This window comes from Numida meleagris, chromosome 2 (assembly GCF_002078875.1).
Source record: "Numida meleagris isolate 19003 breed g44 Domestic line chromosome 2, NumMel1.0, whole genome shotgun sequence".
Classification (NCBI taxonomy): Eukaryota; Metazoa; Chordata; class Aves; order Galliformes; family Numididae; genus Numida; species Numida meleagris.
In genome coordinates this window covers 33,700,388-33,718,335 of record NC_034410.1, presented here as the reverse complement: position 1 = coordinate 33,718,335, position 17,948 = coordinate 33,700,388, and the positions used below count along the sequence as shown (strand labels likewise).

Below are 17,948 nucleotides of genomic sequence, written 5' to 3'. Positions count from 1 at the left end.
TTATGAACACCCAAAGTACCTTGCCTGAGCTTTTACTTTTGGTGTAACTAAAGGAAATGAGACTTTAATACTTCTGTTTTGCAGCAGTGCCGTCAGTGTAAAGGAAAACAGTACCTGTAGTCTTCTTTTTAAGCAGATGACACCAAAGCAGATCTGGCTATATTGAAAACTGCGTAATTTTATAATGACAGCTGTGCTGGAGTATTTTATGCTGCACAGTTTTTTGAGAAATCAGAAGGAAAGGGCATTCTATGCATCCACATGTAACCTGCAGTCTTGGAGGAATGTTTTAGGAGTAAATCCTCTCTGACTGGCATCCATTTTGAAGTGAATCGTAGCTGCTTTTCAATCGCTGGGTGTGAATTTGTGGATCCGGATACATTTACACACAAGCAGAACTGTTCCATGTGCACCCTAGAGGGACTTTGTCATGTCAGCAAGTCCCAGTTGCATGCCTGTTTATTATAAAGATTAGTGAGGCTGTAGACACACCTAAATGGAATCAAGTTTCTAGGTGCACCATTTCACACCAGCTTTAAATTTGTCTTTCCTTTTTTTTCCATTTGCAAATTTTACAATCATGAGAGTGAATTGTGACTGTCCTCTCATGAAACAGTGCTGCTTCCTAAAGCCAAAGGCTTTCTGATTTTTGCCCTATTTGTTATTTACCCTATCCCTGTACGCTGTGCTCGCAGTGGAGTAGATGGTTAAAATAAACATTTCCTCTCACACTTTGATTATTGCCCAGATTAGGAAGCCACTAGGAAGGCTTCACCTTCAGCAGTGGAGTAGCAAGTGCAGTTCTGCAGATGCATTCAATCCTTTGTAATGTCCTCAGATACGAAAACAGAGGAAGCAATGTAAGCAAGAAGGCAGACAAAAATAGAGAAAATTCTCAGAGAAAGCCAGCAATTAGGGGATTTAATATAGAGAGTGCAAGCCTTGTCAATGGACAGAATTTCTAAATGGTTTTATCATGTAGCCTTAAAATGCCACTGTCTGAATTGCTGAGCACTCCAAGTTCTCTTAACTGGTTGAACTGAGAAATTTTTCAAATAAGAATTAGGTACAGGTTAGATATAAAACTAGCCGCTAGTGCTGCAACCCTAGGCTAAAAGTCTGCCCTGCATGAGAAGTCTTACAAAAGTGATGGAAGCACACGTTATTGTACTGCATCTGTTTGAAAAGGTTCTTGCAGCTTAAGGATAATTCTGATTCATATTAAAAGTGGGTTGAAGAACTCCTTTATAGCTACAGCTCTGTTACAGCTTTTAAAGGTGCTTTAAAAATCCCTTCAGTGCGGAGTCTACATTTGACCTGGATGATGTCCTGCCCGCAAAAATTTAGTTTTTGTATGAGATGACCACTAGTTTTTCCTAATCCAATCAGGGTCCACAAGACGTGCTCATGTCCTCCTGGGGACAATTAAATACAGAGATATGGTTCCCAGCAAATATGATAAATACATGGAGCCTGGACTCTGACAAGTACAAACAAAAGCACATGAGCAAAGGTTGGCACCACACCCAGCTACCCTTAGCCCTTTTATTTTCATTAAATCAGCTTAGTTACAGCTGAACAGCTTGTGATAAGCCTTCCTGCAGTCACAGGACACGCTGAAGAGGTTAACAGGACCAAACGGACCAGGGTCTTTGGATCTCTACAATCTTCCTTCTGTTGCTTATCCTAATGAGATAAGCCTTGTTTTTGGGTTCCATGCAACAACAGCGTTCAAAGTGTAAAACAATAAGAAAGCAGTAACATGGAAGGCATTGAAAAGCACCTAGCACAGCTGCAGGACTTTAGGAGTGCAGCTCTTCTAATGTTCCCCAAACATTTCTCCTTATGCAACGTGTTATTAAAATAGTCACTCCTGCCACATCTCAGACTTTCTTCTTCCTTGTTGGTGTTAGGATTTCAGCAGGAAACTTAACCCTCTGGATGCTGTGGAAACGCACGGTCGCCCTTCTGAGCAATCTCTTGACCTGCAGCCAAGACATTCTTGCCTTTGCTTCGTAAAATGGAAAGGAATTATGACCACAATAAAGCATTCAGCTTACTAATTGCTATGTAATTGCTGCTCAGCTTTTCCAATGCGTTAACCAGCAATGATGGTGTTACATAAACTCTTGAAAGAATCAGCTGAATCTTCAGGACGCAGGGAAAGGCATAGCCTGTGTGTGAATATGTGTGTGCCCACGTGCATGTTCAGAGGTGTGTACGAGGAGGCTGCCCTTCCCCAGCCTGTGTCCCCATGAGCAGACGGATCTCTCTCTGAAGGAACAGCCACTGGTTCTCTGCTGCAGGCTTATCATACCCAAAGGACATATATATGCTCCACTACCAGCTGTAGTCCTGGTTTTTTTGCTTCTTCCCCCATCCAGAAACAAACCTCTCATAATACTGTGCTTCATTAGATGTGCAGTTTGAGAAGGAAGGCTGAAGAAAGAAAACAAAAACATAGCAGAGAAGAATCATCATCAAAGATTGCTCCGTTTCCTGCGAAAAATCCTTCCTGCCATTCCATCTCTGTCTTGTTTAGGGCCGCTATTTGCGGACAGCCTGCATGTACAGGGCAGATCTGGAGCTGCTGTAGGCTCAGAGTGGCTAAAGATGCTTGCAGAGGCTGTGCTGGTGAATGCATGGGATGTGCTGTATGCAGGCATTGTGCTTCCTCAGCAGAATTCAGTCCTCGTAAGGAAGGGGCTCATATTTCTGCTGGCACTGGCAGGTTAACAGCTAATTCACACAACGTGAATCTGATTTTAATGTCATCTGCAGGCTCTAATAAAAAGAGGGAACACTGATCTAGAAATCTCATCAGCATCTTCCCATCAGAAGCTGCAGATTTGCCTCCCCTGTGAGCTGCATGCCCATGCCAGTATTCCTCATCTCTCTGCACTCCTCCATCACCATCCTGCAGCACAAGGAGTGAGCCACCAGCATGGGGACACGGCAGAGATCTCAAGACACACCCTCGCTCTGTAAGCACCTAACATCAGCACATCTCAGTGAGATGTGGATGAGATTTTGTTTAAGATTGTGCTAAGGACTTTGCATATTCAAATCCATTTTCTGCCACAAGCTTCTCATCTGACCTCGGTCTGATTGCTTAATCTGTAAAATAGGGCAAGAGATAATTTTGTTTAGAAAGTCTTTGAGGCAGAGGCGCTTTTCTTGAGACATGGCTGTGTAGTATCGACTACAAAGAACTGTGGATCTTGCTTAGAGTTGATGGACATGCTTGTAATGTATAATGAAATAACATTGGGGTAGTCCTTAGAAATCTTGGTAATCCATAGATTACCTGGTCTGAGGGAATATTTCCGTTATTGAATCTGACTCCATTAGGAATTAGGAGGTTTTCATTAACAAATTCTTGCTTGAACCTCGAGCCTCTTTTCTTTAAGTGATTCTATTACTAGTTTAAAATTTCAATGGTTTTATAAAAAAATTACATCTTATTTATAATCTGAGTTTGCTGCTGTCCCAGATCTTGTTACATCTTTCTTAGATCAAGGAACCTGAGATCAAAGTTTTGTCATGCTGTGGCTCTTTTGTTAAGATAAATTGATTCAACTCCCCTTGTCTTACATTATGAGGAATATTTTCCAGTCCTTTAATCATTCTTGTATGATCTTGTAAGATCACTCTTCTCTCTAATCATTCTCAGATAAATGAACCAGACGTTATACTTAGATGTTATTAGAAGTGGCTACGCCAGTGGAAAGATGGAAGCAATATGCCTTCCCCACTTGTTCTCACACACAAATCAAGGTTTATATTAAATACTTTGGTCGCTGCAAACTCACAAAGACGGCTTGCCCTTCATGCTCTGGTTGCCCTATGATCTCTCTAAGAACCCAATTTGTCTGTACACTTGTTTGGCATGACTAGAAGGCCCAGTCTGGTCTCTGTCCATGACCTGTTCTCATCATTTTGTACCCACCACCTCTGGTCTTTCAGTCAGCTCAGCCATTCAGTAGTCATTAAGACTGGGAAGTATTATTTCTTACATGTCACTGATAAAAATGCTAAATTACATGAAAATAAGAGCCAATTCCTGTGAGACTGCCATCACAAGTACACTTCTTTCCTACTGATAATGATATTCTGAACCTATCAAGTGGTAGCTATAAAAAATATTCTTTTGCATACTTTCGATCCTTAATCAAAGACCAGGGTCTTCCCTTGAGGCAGAGGTACAGCTCAGAGAGCACAAAGATAGGACTCAAGCCCTTCTGCCTAGCAGGAAGACTGGGAATATCAAGGGCAGCTGGAAGAGGGCTCTTCTTACGCACTCGGTGACACCGCATCTGCACCAGACCTCTCCGCCCTTCTGGGAGGGATGTACCCTTCTGCACAGGGATGTGTTCCTCTGCCATCTCCCTCTCACTTGACAGCTTTGGCTTGCTCTTGTGCTATTGCTAATGCTGCAGACAACTCCTCTCCCTTGTATTTCGAAGTCTTCTTTTGGTACTGGACAGCGCACAGATTTGTCCAGACAATTTTCAATCTGTTTTCCTTTTGCAGATAAAAAGTGAGGAGTCTATGAGGCCTATTTACAAATCTGCAGTGAGAGCCTCTCATCATGGTGCTGTCAGTGGCCCAGCCACATCAGGGGAGCAGACAAACTTCCCCCAGAACCAAATGGGTGGCCAGCAAGTGCCAGTTCTCACTCTAAAACTTCTCATGCATACGAAGCATCTCCCCAGACTCTGCTTATGCTCCCTCCTTCTCAGTGCCTGAAGAATTCAGCCCTGCATGCCTGCTCCAACTGCATTCTCACCAGCACAGAACAGATTTGAAGCATTTCCTCCCAGGCACTGTTCTACTGTTGATTCAGCACCTTTCCTGCAATGTTACAATGGCATTGTTGTTAAGTAAAAACTGAGATGGTCCAGAGGAGGGCCACAAATATGATCAGAGGGCAGGAGCACCTCCCCTATGAGGACAGGCTGAAAGAACTGGGGCTCTTCAGCCTGGAGAAGAGAAGGCTCCAGGGGCACCTAATGGCGGCCTTCCAGTACCTGAAGGGGACCTATGGGAAAGATGGGAGGGATGTTTTATAAGGGTATGTACTGACAGGATGAGGGGAAATGGCTTTAAACTGGAAGAGGATCAATTTAGACTAGATGTAAGGAAGAAATTCTTTACTGTGAGGGTAGTGAGACTCTGGAACAGGTTGCCCAGAGAGGTTGTGGATGCTCCCACCCTGGAGGTATTCAAAGCCAGGGTGGATGGGCCTTTGAGCAACCTGGTCTAGAGGGGGGTTTCCCTGCCTATGGCAGGGGCGTTGAAACTACACGATCTTAAAGATCCCTTCCAACACAACCCAAAACATTCAATGATTCTATGTACTGTGTAAGAGACTCCAAGTATCAACATGATATTCCTGAGAGAGGTCAGAACTGAGCTTCAGAAAGAAGGACTGGACACATAAGATATAATGATTATTTTTTTAATTAAAAAAAAAAAGTTGTTTTGCTTTCAGAGAGATTTCTTGCTATTTCTGTAATAGACTGGAGAACAGTACATCAAATACATTGTCAGTAAAATGATAGGGATCTTACGCTCATTAAGGATATAGACTCTCTGGTAAATTACTGTCATTCTTCATTTTCATTGAATTACTTCTGTGATGCAGTTTATTCAGACTGCAGCAGTTCTCACTGTCCCTAGTTGTTCTGCTGCAGCCTATCATTAGTATGCAGCCCTTGCAGTACTTTCCTGGGCAGTTCCATACTGAAGTGAAGTTTTTCCTAACAGCAGTATTTCCATGGTTCTGAGTGGTGAACTTCCATCGAAGCAGTGAATGTTCTTCCACCTGCATTACTTCTTCTGTAAGATCAACAGACTGCTTAGTCTCGGGTCAGCTGGGGGGTTTAGGGGTTTAGAAAGGAAAATTCAGGAGTGGTAAGAGAGGGAATTTCATGCTCCCTTTCCCACTGAGAAGCAGCAGAAATTGCATGTCTAAAACTTAGAACATTTTTTCAAAAAGTCATAGAATCGTAGAATAATATAATGGCTTATGCTGGAAGGGATCTTAACGATCATCCAATTCCAACTCCCTGCCATGGGCAGGGCTGCCACCTGTCAGGTCAGGCTGCGCAAGGCCCATCCAACCTGGCCTTGAGCGCCTCCACCCACAGCTTCTCTGGACAGTCATGGAAGAATTTTGTAAAGTTCAGAGTATCCCTTGGCCTCCGAAGGAAGTGTAAAGTCTTAAGCTAAAAGTGGCCACTTGTTTTTTATAGAAGTTTTTTAATCCTAAATGGTGTTTGTAACTCTCTGGGTTTTATTTCTGGACATTCTGGCTACTCACACGAATAATTCTACATTTCATTTTATGGTGTGCATAAAGCAGTCACACAATGGGAAGAGAAGGTTTTTAAGGTGAGATGAATTCACATTTTGTTCTGCCACTCTCCAAGAGAGCTGTTTTGTTGTTTTCCTTCATTTAAATGTTCTTAATTTAAAATATAAGCTATTGAAACAGATCTCGTTACTTTGTGGAAAATAAACCACAGAAGAATTGTGGTATTTAGAGACTTTCATTAGATAATGCAACAATCTCCTTCTGGAGAGGTGCAGCAAAAGGGAGGAAAAGCCCAAGTTCCAACAGGGGCTAGAGAATGCTAATCTTAGTCAGTTAGCGTAAATAGCAATAATTGGCAGAATATGTTTCCCACATGTGTTTAGATTAACAGAAGTTCCACATGAACACTTGGGAGCTAGGACTGTGTGTGCAAAAAAAGGTGCACTTTGATCCTCCGTGGCCCATACCAACACACAGGCATCATGGCGTTGCAGGGACTGGAATGACTCAGAGAGGGAGGGAGACAGTACTTACACTCATTCTGGAATGGACTGCAATTCTGTTTATTTCATTTTACCACCCAGTGATTCACGATTTGGGTATTCACATTGAAAAGCCATTTAAAGGAACAGAATTTTCAATGAGAAGCTCAGCTGAATGCCAGGACTGCCAAAAGAGGCAGAATTTAATATTTCAGTCTGCCCTGCCAGCTCTGTGCATGTCAATATTAAGTCAGGGCTGTTTTCATAATTTCTCTTGGAAGTACCCCATCCAATTACTATGAAGCCATGCTCCCTGCCCACTTTGCACAACCCAGCAGACCACAGGTGCAGCTGTATGGCTAAATGGAACCAGCTTTATCCTTGTGCTCTCATCCATCTCTCCCTCCTCCTTCCTTGCCCTGCTTTTATACTTTGTGTTTACATTCACAGCCATTTTGCTGGAGCACAGCCTGCCACTACAGAAAGTTTTGTCAGGTGGTGGTGGTGGTTTCCTTCCTTCCCTCTTTTTCCTTCTCCTTCTCCTTCTCCTCTCCTATTTTATTTTATTTTATTTTATTTTATTTTATTTTATTTTATTTTATTTTATTTTATTTTACTTTTGGAATGGTTCATTGCCCTGAACCCCAAAGCCTGTTTGCTAAACCTCAAGTTTCTGATACTCCAGGTGAACCAAAACATGCATTGCATTTTCAGTAGCGCACAGCAAAGTGGCAGCAGCAGCAGCTGCCAGCTTTGTTCCACTGTGACTGCCAGCTTCCAGCTTCCCAAAAACACTACACTTACTTTACCCTTTCAAAAAGTTGGTCAGTGAATAATGGCTTTGTGATGGTGGGTGCATGAACTTAATTGGTGAGAAATATTCCAATTAAAGGGGAGATTTCTATACGAGCTCTTATGATTTCAGAAGGCAGCACTGCCATGACTCACAAGCTGATGGGGAATTAATTGCAGAAGTGGAGTTTGGAAACAGGAATAGGATTATGAAGAGGAAAGTTTAGTTGAACTCAACCGTGGCTATGAAACCACCTATTTTCCTACAAACTAAAGTTTTATACCTGGAGGTAAGATAACCCACTTATCCAAATACTTGTTATTTTCTTAATTGAAAGGAAAGTGTATCAAAATAATGTGAAAATACACCACAGCAGAGGCATGGATATTAGAGAAAGCTGTGTTCACAAATTTCACTTTTTCTTTGCCTTTTAACAGAGAAAATTTCTTACAGCATTTAAAATTTTGGCAGTGAAGTCTCATTATAAAAAAGCAGTAGTACAATGTTTGCCCACTCTGTAGCCCTCAGCAAATTCATGTTTATAAAGCACTTTGAGTTCCTCAGATAATGAATGGTACTTCCATGATGGGAAAATGTGGTTGATCTTTATTAGAAATAAACCACCACTTAGTTTGGACTTCTCTATAATCATAGAAAAAAAACACTTTCTCTCAGCCCTCTTGAATACATAGGCTTAGAATATTAATTTATTCAGATTTACTTTGTAAACTCTCAGTTCTTTGAAGTCATGTTTTATTTTCAGAGATTTATCTGAGACTGTGAACTCTAATGCATCCCAGACCCATGGTTAAGTTTTGCATATCTAAGTTTATAAGATGATGTATATTAATTTATTGTTAAACCAGACTGATTGGTAGCAAGACCTTGATCTCAAAGCAACTATCTGACTTTCATAGAGATATAACCTCTTAAGCTATCACGAATTCTGGCGCCAAGACTCTGTTATAACCCATGTTATGAAAACAATATAATCTGTGGCAATATATGAGAACTGAGTTACTACTGACAGTCTGATAGAGCGTAGATAACGAGTACATCATAACATTTTATAGTAGTTCCCCCGCAATATATTTGCAATAGAATGATAGATTGCTTGTATACTTTTTATGGGACTCCCATAAGATAGAACATATCTTCCAGCACTATCTGAAGCATAAACTTCATTTCTGTGTATCTGCCTGTCAAGCAGTCAGATTTATGGTGCCCAGCAGGGAGTTAGCACAGTCACACTGGGTTGGAGCAAAGGTCCATCCAGGCCAGTAGCTGGTCTCTGATGGCGGCCAGTGACAGGAGCCTGGGAGGGACATGTAAGGGTAAAGCAAGTGCACAATCAAAAATGAATGAAATATATAGCGGTTGCTGCACACCAACTTAAATCATTGGTTTGGCCACCTAGTCCTACAGTCCAGGGGATGTAGTCTGAAAATCACAATAAAGCATTCCATATGCATACTGATAACCACCTGTTTTCCAGAAGTAGCAGGAAATCTAGATTTTTCTGTATACAAAAAGCAGAAACACCTCATCGTTCACCTGTGGTTGAGGTCAGCAGGAACTACTGGTGGTATACTTGCTGAATATCAGATGCCAACATTACAGTCAGGAAGCTGTTCTGTCCTTGGCAGCTTTTCTCAATTGGGGAATTAAATGTCCTTTTGTCTACCAGCCAAGGACCAGGACCAACTGTAGTGCATCACCACTTAAAATCCCAATAAAGGATCTGTTAACAGGCTTTGAGTCATTCTGGTACAACACATAACCATAAAACATGGGCCGAGCATTAGCTCTGCCTGCGGCTCCTTGCTGGGTTATTTCTCGGCCTGTACCAAGCCAAGCTGCCTGCCTGCCCGAGAGCACACAGCGTGCATAAATATTTACACCCCAACTGCTTTATAATGGATGTCACTTCTGAAGACATTCTGTCATGTCTTGTTCCTTTGGGGAAGGTTACCCTGCTGCCTCTGTAAACAACCCAGAGCACAGTATGTCCTGCTCCTCTGCTGCCATCATTCCTGCTCCATGAACCTTTGCCTAGCACAATTTGTAGTTGAAACCCAAAAGCATTCGCAGCACTTGTGGCAAGTGTGTGAAGAATGAGCTCTGGCTGTGGTGAGAAAGAATCTCCCCTGAAGGCCTCTGGCTCCCATCTCCAGGCGCCATTTCCAGCAGCCGAGTGGTTGTGCCCAGTGTGTCAGCCTGGCTGTGGAGCTAGCAGAGGGTGGGTACATCCATTAGGCTTCCTCAGCCAGAAAAAGCAAAGCCACTTAGCATACAAAGGAGTCAGCTCCCCTCATGTGTGAAGATGAGAAAGTAAAAAGCATTGTGAAGAAAATCAAGAGTTTAGAGAGAGTGAGAGCGAAGGACCTTTTACCCTAGACCAGCAAGCCTCATAAAGCTGAACAGAGGGCAGCAGCAACCAAATGAGGGGAATGAAGATAACAGGGAAGGTGACTGAGCAGAGATTAAACACTGCTTTGGTGCCACTGAGATTGCACCAGGCCCAAGACAAAACAAGGCTGATAGATTGAACTGTTGAGAGGACAGTGTGCTATTTCTTAAAGCTTTCACTTCTGGCATGGTGAAATGTTCATTTCAGTGCTTTGAGCACTCAGACATACTTTTCCAGAACATCAGATTAATCTCTCTTTGGAACCTAATAACATCATAGGCTGGTTTAGTCATGACTTAGTTACACACAGCACTAAGCTAAATTAAGCTATTCCTACAATGTATTACCACCTGTGGGTAATATGTAGGAGAGAGTTGTAGAAAACTTGTGCAAGCTGTGGATTTCGTCAGTGTCCAGAGGAGGGCCTACAAACACAAAAATTAACAGTTACATGCCCCTGTTCCTCATGATTGGAACATTAGGATATTTATATCTAACACGATTAAAAGTCTGATTAAAAAAGCTTGGGATCCCATGGTTGTATTTACCTTCAAAGTACCATATGTGATTTCAGCATGCCTTTTCAGACTTCAAAGGGAGAAGGGAATGTTGTGACTAATGCATCGAAGATTAGAAGCTTCAGGTGTTACAGAGAGCTTAAATCTGAACAACATCACTCTTGGCAGAGTTGGAATCAATAACAACAGTGATTGTCAGTACCCAACAAACACAGTTTGCAAACTGTTTTCTAACAGGTGACAGGGCGAGAGAAAACTGCAAGCAGTGGGTTGAGCCTGGGATACATGTGGAGTCATGAGACTTTATGAGACTGACGCTGCTGATGAAGAATATAAATTACAAGGTACTGTTCCAGTTCATGAAATCACCAATGTTAAACAATTTATGTGTACAAAAAAGAGTACTATGTAATGCTCAGCCTTCAATAGTTGGAGTGATAAAGGTAAAATTTTCACTCTTCTCAGAGATTAAACTTTTACCACGACACATTAGATGACCTCGAGGTTACACCCTAAGCAATATACAAAAATACTCCTCCTGGTTAATAAGTTTAAAATCTGGAGTCACTAGAAGCAGAGTAAAAGCTGTTAATTACTGCAAAAGAAGGAGCTGAGGAGGAATATCCCTTAAGAAGGAGGCTGAGGGTGTGAATTCCTTCCAAAGGATGTGGGTGAAAAGCTGTGCACATCAAGCCCCTCCCATCAACAGGAAGGCCATTTTCTATTGCTCTGTAATTGTGAATATTTTATTGTTTGAACATTGGACAGTTTAACTGCTATAAAACCAGTTTGTCATGTCACCCTGCATGCCTGCACAGCTGTTTATTTTGTGCTGTTTTGTGTTTCCAGATGTTGAGCGAGGCAAGGCATTTTAAAGATATTTTCTTTATGTTTCCCTGCAGGGAGAGGCAGTCCTGCCAAGCACTTGTTCCCTTCCAGGAATAGAAAACCGTTCTTCTGCTCCTTCAGTTTCTGTGCAGAGGAATTCCAAAGCATTTGGTGAGGATTTTCTCTATAGAAATGAGAACATGATGTGCAAAAGTACAGCCACAGTTTGATAGAGGACAGCAAAAATTCAGCTCATTGCAGCAGTTGCAAAAGGTGCCTCCTGGTCTGAACCACAGAGAAATCAGCTCTGACAAATGCAGACAAATAGGTGACATTGTACTATTGTGTAAAGGGCCCTTGCTCTGTTGTGGATGAAACAGAACTTCTGGCCTGCGAGCAAAGCACAGATTCACTGAGGAGCTTTTGGTTTTGGACTCCATCCTCGGCAGTGGGCTCCTCACAGGTCAAGTGCTGGGCTCAAGTGGAAGTCCTGAACTTACTGGGTCAGCACAAACATCCATCTAAGCCTGTACTCCCTGACAGTAACTGATAGCAAATATTCCCTTTATTCTTCTGGACAGGACAGACAGATATTTCCTCTGCTATGCTTTTCTGACAAGAGATCAGGGCTTCCCGGCAGAGCAATTCCCATCTGGGAATTATAACCAAATCACTGTGTTAACAGCTCCTGATGGATTTTTCTCACCTGAATTTGCCTAGCTGTTTTTAAGCCCCACCAACAGCACAAAGATACCAAGCCTGAGATAAGAACCACTTAACAAGGAAGGTGGCTATCTCATGCCTGAGGGGACCCTCCTGCAGCAGAGTTACCTGAGGGTGCAAATCTTCCTGGTCAGTTAGTCGGGCAGGTTTCTCCAACTACCTGATAAAGCCAAGCTCCTTCATCCTTAGGCATATTTGTAATAGCTTCTGGACAGATTCACAGCAAAGATTAAGAGCACAGAGTAATAGAGCAGCTGTCCAAAGATGAAAGCAATTAGCTGGCCTAATGAGAGAGCAACCACAAGCATGACTGATCAAAATGACAGAGATGATACAATGCCATCAGCTCAAATGTGTCAGCATACCTTTCTTAAACCAATAATTTGAGTGAAAATAATATGAATACTGCTGGGATCTGACGCACTAGCAAGGGTAACAAGTCTCGTGTGTAAGGTCCTCAGAGGACGTACCACATACTCAAGACAAGAGGTAATGGCCTTAAGTTGTGTCAGGGGAAGTTCACATTGGGTACTGGGAAAAATTTATTCTCAGAAAGATTGGTGATGCTTTGGAACAGGCTGCTCAGAGAGGTGGTGGAGTTACCACCCCCGGAGGTGTTTAAGAACTGTGCATATATGGCAATGAGGGACATGAGTTAGTGGGTATGGTGGGGATGGACTGATGGTTGGACTCGATGGTCTTACTGGTCTTTTCCAGCCTTAATGATTCTATGTTCCATGATTCCTGCTGGAGCAGAAGGGTAGATCAACTCTCCACAGTGTCTTCAGAGAGGATCCTACAGCTCTCAGTCACCACAACCTCATGGGTGTGCTTGAGGACTGATACAGACCTTTGACAGGGGAATCCCGCTCCATAAATTTAACTAGGTAATGCAGGAGCTTTATCACATTAAAATGGCTCTCATCCAAGTTCTTTCTTCAGTCAAGCTTTCAGTGAATTACATATTCCTTCTCAAATCTGTCCAGCATATCCAAGTGATAACATTTCCACACTACTTCATGGCAGGTGAAAGCAGATGGGGAGCTGTGACTGCAACAGGCACCAACGCTGATTGCACAGGCCAACGCACAGGTAGCATTAATTGGGAAAAGAGGGTTAATGAAGTGCTCCTTCAGCGTGCCTGTGGCGTTAACTCCTCCAGTAGAAGTTTCTCTTTCAGTTTTATTCACTGAGCTCTAATTCTTGAGGGCTGCCAAGCAGCCTTCATGTGCAGTGCCACTGAGGAGCCTCATGGCTCATGCAGGGGCTCTCCAGACATCACTACAACCCCCAAGCCAGATAAGAAGTGCAACACTGTCAAAATGCTTCCTGTGCACGAGAGCTTATGCTGATTTGCACAGACCCACACCAAAATGCAAATCCTTCATGCATGCAGGTGATATTTTGTGCACAGATACCAAAGGATGAGTGTCATGTACATCCTGAAAACACCACATTTGCTTGTGCACACCGGGCATTCACGTGCAAACATGCTTAGTCTCAAGAAGTTCCATTTGTACTGCTATTTTTAACCCTCCCCAAACAGCTGAGACTTCCTGGTATCACTTCTAGAAACTGCAATAGAGCATGTAAATGCCAGAAAGAACAAGCAAAGCCGTGGAGGTGACCTTTCCCCAGTCTTGAAAAGAAGCCACGGATCTTTGTGGTGACAGTTCAGTCCTACAAGTGAGTTAAAATCGTTTTGCTGTTTTCTGCTCTGGATTGGCAGCTTTGGAAAGGTGTCATATGGCTGCTGCTTGACACAGGCATTTGTTGAAGCAAACATTCAAAAAAAGAGCTTGAATAGCTCTTAATTAAATGGGTTTGTATTGTGCTAGGTGAGGGTGTGCCCCATCCTGGCTGGCAAAGCTGAACAGGGAAAGGCCAAAGCAGTAACCAACACCGAGCAGCAGGGAGGGAGCGGGGGCTTGCACACCTCCGGACTTAAAACTATCCTCAACCTTTGGTCTTGTTCTCAGTACACACAAAAAGAGAGAAGGAAGATTTCATTGGGGCTTATAAAGAAGCTGTTTAGAAGTAAAAGCTGATCTAGAGGAAAAGAACAAAAGAACAATGGCTCTGTCGAAATGTTATACTAGTCTGAACTGAAACCACTTCACTGAGAGATTCTGTAAGGAATAATTTTGAGTCAAGACTAGAAAAGATCAAATAGCAGCTGGAAAGCAAGAATATACCAGGGAGGAGGGGAGAAAGGAGCTATACTGCTTCAGCACAAACAGCTGGAAAGACATAATAGGAAGTGCTTTTGTTGTTACACAGTCCTTTTGCGTCTTGTCCATGTAAATAAACCAGAAATTTACCATTTAAAATTCTTAGTCTTTGTACAATTTTGATAGTTTTGTGTGACCGCGCTCCTTTCTGTAAGAAGTTTCACAGAAGCGCAGATCCACAGAGGTATTGAGCCCCCATTGTAGCAAGTGGAATTAGACACCTCAGTGCTTTTGTTGATGTTACCCTTTGGCCATGCTGGAAATTTGCAGCTAGGTGAGGGGAGATATGCCCCAACACAACTACACTGCCTTATATTCACAGCTTAGGGTATAACAAATTTTTTTTCTCTAACGTGTACAAGTGGAATGCCAATGTCACAAGCACAACTACAATACTTTGGGACTTCTGCCTGTCTCTTCAGATCCATTTAATGTTCCAGGCATGGTTTACAATGCACAGCTACAGCAGCCGTACTGGAGGTAGCCATGCAATGATGTGCAAGTTTATTTAAGTGTGGTTAAAACTCCCACATTTCTGAAAGGTTCCTCTCAGGGATGTAAAACTTTACAGCCCATTTGAACCTTTTGTAACCACTCAGCACAGCTTGCTTTTCCTGGGCCGCATAATTTCTGCTCTCTGAGCAGATGCTTCATTCAGTTAATGCATAGATTCAAGAGCTTTACTTCAGCTCTATATTGCAAATTTTCTATCCTTAAGGTAGGAATGATGCATGCTTATTTTTGGGAACATGATCTGCCTTCAGTGGTGAGCTTACAACTGCAAAGTATTGTTATTAACTTGAGTTGAGGTTTAGATAGAGAAGGGTCACAGGAATGTCTTCAGACTTTGTGGAAATGTTTTGCAGGGGACAAGTCCAGACAAATTTCTATTCCAGAACAAAAAAAAAAAAAAAAAAAGAAAACCAATAAAACCAGCTAGGGAGTTAATACACAGTATATAAGATTAGTCATTAAAAAGATAACTGTATGGTAAATTACTATAGCAGGAAAATAGAAACACGTGAACTAAGGAAGAACAACTGTCCATAATGCACTTCGCATGCTGCAAGTGATCACTTAAAAGCTGACTTCAGCTTTCTAGAGCTGACACGATTTCAACCATAGTCAACGTCTGCTATTCCTATTTCACTCCTCACTTTCTTGCTGTTTTCCATTCCAGCAGATGTTAATTAACAGCTGTGATAGCTAGTATATCACCCAGAGGCATTTTCTGCTAACTGGTTGAGAACTGAGCCAGCAACAAACTGTAACTTTCTGGCCTTGAAGGAAGAGTTAAACTGTCTTAAAAAGTGTGGTGTAGTGCCTAGGGGTTGGTTTGTCTCCTCCTAAAGAGAGTGTCAGTGCAAAATGCTGTCCTTGTGTACGCTGTACTTGTGCTGACTGCATGAATTCTACTTCTCTAGCTGCTTTAGGGGCAAGTAAGGAGATTGTTATAGTGCTTTTATGCCAAATAAAGAATCCCAAAATAGAGGAGCCAGAAAATACATCTCCTGTAGGTTTTTCTTCCTCCTCCACATTGCACAGGTCTGAGCTACAGCATTTCTAGGAAGCAACAATGGAAGGATTTCTCTAAGGTTATGCTGTGTTCCTAGTTCTGAGCCCAAGGCTGTTCAACAGGACAGGTAAACCAACTGATTTTTGGAAAGCTCTCTCACTGAAAGCACATTCCGGGATAAACTCAACCAAAGATGTGCACACTATGTTTTCTCAGGCAGTGGCATTTCCAGAATCAAGATCAAGGCTCAATTCTGCTCCAGATCATAAAATTGAGTGGGAAGGTTCCCAGAAGTACATACAGAAGTGGATTAGCCCTACGTTTTCTTTTTCCCTCGGCCACTGCTGCCCACTCTTCTGTCACCGAGCACTTGTGAGCTCAGTGGAGTTTATCTGCCTTAACATTTGCAGACTGAGGACACAACAAAGATCTGGAAAGCAAAACACACTGATGTCAGCAGGGTGAAAAGAATGTAAGCTACTAAAGTACAAGGGAGCACAGTAACTCTGATTTTTCATTTCAGCTCACATACGTAGGTGTGATTCTTATTTTCAGTAACAGAGAACCTTAGGGCAGAAAGAGCCACCACAAACAGCAGCTTTGCATGAGGAGACCTGAGGTGTGGCAAGGAGGTAGCAGAAGTTTCCTGGCACTGAGAATCAAGCCAACTCCGTCCCTTCCAAAACATCCCGTAGTTTGCTAACTAATATCCTGAAAAACATTCTAACTCATTTTTACTCATATGAAACATGACATTTAGCTCTGATGAGGATTATACACTGCAGTAAATTTTTCATTTAAAAACAGGCCTTGGAGCTTTTTTGGAAAGTGGTTCGCTATCCCCAAAGCATGTTATTATATTATATCTGATATTATTATTATATCTGATATTATATTGCTTTATCTAGATGAAATGAGCAGCAAATCAAACTTTTAAGCTGCAGCTGCTAATCAATATGCTTTATGTGAAGACTACATCTAAATATTGTTTCTTGGAACTATTTGTGAATTTCAGATGTGTCTTTAAGGCTGTAACAGATAAACTACTTCTGTTGTATATACAGTAGAGCAAGTTTATCCCTTCTGTTTTATCGGGAAATGAAAAATCACAGCCAGCAGGTCTCCCGTCCTATTTACAATAAATTAGTGATGAAGGGGAAAGGTTTGTTTTTCAAAATGGTGTAATTGTATGGTCTCAAATATCATTCTATAATCGACACTCTCTTACCCCAGTTTTGAAATGACATCCTAGAAAAAACCAGGCGTGGGTTTCTTTGTTTAGGTAGGATCCCCAAAGGCTACAAAATGAGCTTCTAGTTTGCACCTGCACTTGGAACAGCTTGTCTTCCAATTAGATAGCAGCCATTTGAACGTGCTTAATTAAACACGGGCTTTAAAGTGAGACATCCAGATGTACTGCTCAAGCCAAGGCTGTGAGCTCTGTCCTTCAGCTCTTAGCCCTCCTATGAGATTATCTTGTCAACAGACAAGAGATTTTACTACATCTCAAATATAAAACTATCACTGTTTGCACTACAGTGAAGACAAAACTTACATAACTTTACATAAATAAATCTGTAAAGAGCTCACATAGTCTCTTCTCCGTTCTTTCAGTTCAGTTCAAGCAACAGCCTGACCTAAAAGCTGAGGTTTAAACTCCTGAGGCTTTCCAAGTATTTATTCCAGCATTTGACCCAGTGTTTCCAATTTAGGATCCTTTTCTGCAGGTGCTGCAGCAAGCTTCCTGCTCCCTATAATCTTTGTTGAGTCCCAGACTGACCAGCCTACAATAGCAGGGAATGATTCACCAGACAGCCACCCAGAGCTTTATTTTTAGCTTTGGCAAGAGCAAGAATAAGTAGGCATATACTTTGCAGGTTTATTTGAAAAGTTCACACTATTTACTAAATGTTTAGTTTTGCCCATAACCTGCAATCCTTAGCAGTATTCGGAATAATTTCAAGAAAAGTGCACTGCAGCTGATGTTGCTGGGGTTGAACCTCATCTGCTTATTTCTGTTTATTTCGTCAACAAGCTGCTTTTACTTTTAAAAACAAGCAGCAACTACTTCTGCAGTTGCCCCATTTCCTAAACCTGCTTTCTGATGCATTTTCTTTATAAAGAAGAT

At 42.1% G+C, this 17,948-nt stretch overlaps 1 long non-coding RNA gene across 1 annotated transcript; it reads left to right on the top strand.

Annotated features, from left to right (window-relative positions):
- On the top strand, window positions 2,201-17,841 carry LOC110393261. Its single transcript, XR_002434911.1, has 3 exons — window positions 2,201-2,984; window positions 10,760-10,866; window positions 11,425-17,841. It is a non-coding gene; the product is annotated as an uncharacterized LOC110393261 (long non-coding RNA).